Consider the following 2,758-nt stretch of genomic DNA (forward strand, 5'->3'; position numbering starts at 1 on the left):
TCCGGCTGAGTATGTCTGTTATGAAGCTCCCAAGTCCCAAGCAAAATAGTGATTATAGCCCAAGTTAACCCAAGCATCAGCCTTGACTTGATGAAGGGGTAAAACTAATCTGTTTAATCCAGGCTCAATGGCCTACTTATATACAGTACAGAGACACAGAAAACACGCCCATGACACTCCCATAAACACACCCATAATATGTCCCCAAAATTCAATGTCACCGTGACTCAGCAATAAATGACAAAATATAAAAAACACATAAAATTACATATTTCCCACCTAGGCACCCCCATAAGTTATACATCCCCGGATAGCCTGGATCTGAGTGCCCAACATATCCGAAAAGCGCTCAGATCCCACAAACACATCCGAAATGCCACCGGGGTAAAGTTCTGACCAGCTGCACACATAGTCCTATGCCCAAAACAGTTCCAGGGTGTTTTGTGCTTTTGCCGGTCAACTTCGGGAGTTCCATGCAAAAGAAATACTGAACACACACTCTGGCTATTTACTAGCATTTGTTCATATGGTTCATACGAACAAACCTATCGAACGGAGCTCTTCTCACATGTGTGGAAAGGAAGCAGGCGTTCATCAAAGTTCAACGGTGTTCGGGAGTTTCCGTGTATGATTTTAGTTCCATGAACACAGCTGTCTGCATTCCCGCAAACAAGATGGTGAATACGAACGGCGGCCACCCAGTCGCACAATGAGAACACACAATAATTGAAGTGTCAGGAGAGGTTACTAGGGATTAACAAGCCCAAAGGTGGTCCACAGTTCGTGAGTTTGTTCGGTTCCCGAACAGTACAACTATCTCCCACAAACCAAGTCTTTTTACTAGCCGTTTCCAAAGCCCATAGTCAATGGGCAGGAGGCTAGCCTCCACACTCTTCCAGGAGCCCATGGCAAGCGTCCAGGCAATGGGGCGTTCGTCACACACCTACGTTTCTATGAAAATTGTAGTTTTGGGGTTTTTTTGCGGCCCACATAAACTTAAACCTTAGCTCGTGCTAGCCTTTGAGTTTGCCATGCTTGGTGTACAGTATAATAAAAGGTCGTCCTAAATAGCCTAGTCTTCTTACATTTAGAGGGAATTCAAATTCAAATTCAGAAATTGGATCATTGAAATACTGTGCAAAAAATATAATACAAGTGGGGGGGCGGAGCCTGGCAGTGCAACTGAATAGACGCCATTTCCACAGCTCTGAGCGCTGACAAATTAATCTGTCAAATATCACCAGCATCCTGGCGAAAACGACCGAAAAAAGGGCAGATACTACCGCAGCATACTGCCCTGATCCCGCCGATGCCTTTTTTACACACCCCGGGCAAAAAAAAAAAAAAACAGAACCGTGGCACCAAGGCCTACCGCGCTATTCGGCACTCTCCAGCAGCCTACGGAGGCCCACTAGACTGGGACGACCCCGACCAGCTGACCCTGTTAACGGGCAACATAGGTAAGAAAACCCAAAGAACAACCGCAACCACTGCCAAGCCGCAGCACGACATAAGTCAAATGCTGCAACACACGGCGCCGGCGAAGACCCCGTCAGCACGGGAGACCTCGCTCACCCGGGAGCACTCACCCACAAGAGATGGCGGCGGGACCCCAAATCAGAGTACGATGCCGGCAAATAGAGGGACACCAAGCCCAAAGGAGACAGAAGCACCGGCTACAAAACGGGAACTTCAAGAAATGCTCACCGGCCTCCAAAACAACCTCAGGACAATGTGGGAGGCGGACCTGGCGGTTCTCAAAACGGAGGTACAGGCAGTCAAAGGGCGCACACAGTCCACTGAAAGAAATGTGACAGACCTGCAAAAAGGCCTCAAGGAACTGAGTGATAGAGTACAACACATCCAGAATACACAAGCTGAAACAAACAAACAAATGCTCATACTGGACGACAGGGGCAGGAGGAAGAACATAAAGGTAAGGGGAGTAGCGGAGACCATACCCCTAGAAGAACTGCCACACTTCATAAGAAGGTTGGTGGCGTCACTACTCTCAACCAGAGAGGCTAAATATTTCTCCTTTGATGGGGCATACAGAATAGCTAAATCCCCAAAAGCCCCTGCAACCGTGCCAAGAGACATCATCCTTAGGTGTCAAACGATGTCCAATAAATTAAGCTTGCTAGCAGCGATAAAAGGGAAGACGCCAAACGAATTTGAGAACTGCAAAATCTCATTTTTCCAAGACCTCAGCAGAGCCACATTAAAGTGGCGAAAAGCTATGCAACCCCTCACACAGATCCTACAGAAGGCAGGCCTAACATACAGATGGACAACACCGCAAACTCTATGGGTTACCAAAGAAGCAAAGTACTACAAGGCCCAGCAGACACTCCCGCACTCCTGACAGCTCTGGACCTACAACCACGGCAGGGCTCTGCTCACGAACCACAGGACACGCAACTCCTAATAGACACTGACTCAGATACGTCCTCTTCTGACATCAGAGGCGCCATGAGACCAAAGACCTGAACCAACCAGCGTACCCGAGTATCTCAAGCAGCAGTGGCATTTATGAGACTTTCTTAGACCAAAGTTATGCAATGTTAAATGTTAAATACTTTATGTTTCACCTTTTCTACCTTCTCTCATACACGCCAACACACAATTACCTAGTTCAGCCGAGTGACCCAAAGGGCACACACAGCGTGCACACTACGCCCAGGAACTCTCTCTCTCCCCCCCCCTTCCTTACCCACCATGCCAGGGAGAAACCGACAAGGGGTTGAAGGACCACACC

The sequence above is a fragment of the Pelobates fuscus genome, chromosome 4 (assembly GCF_036172605.1).
Source record: "Pelobates fuscus isolate aPelFus1 chromosome 4, aPelFus1.pri, whole genome shotgun sequence".
Taxonomy (NCBI): domain Eukaryota; kingdom Metazoa; phylum Chordata; class Amphibia; order Anura; family Pelobatidae; genus Pelobates; species Pelobates fuscus.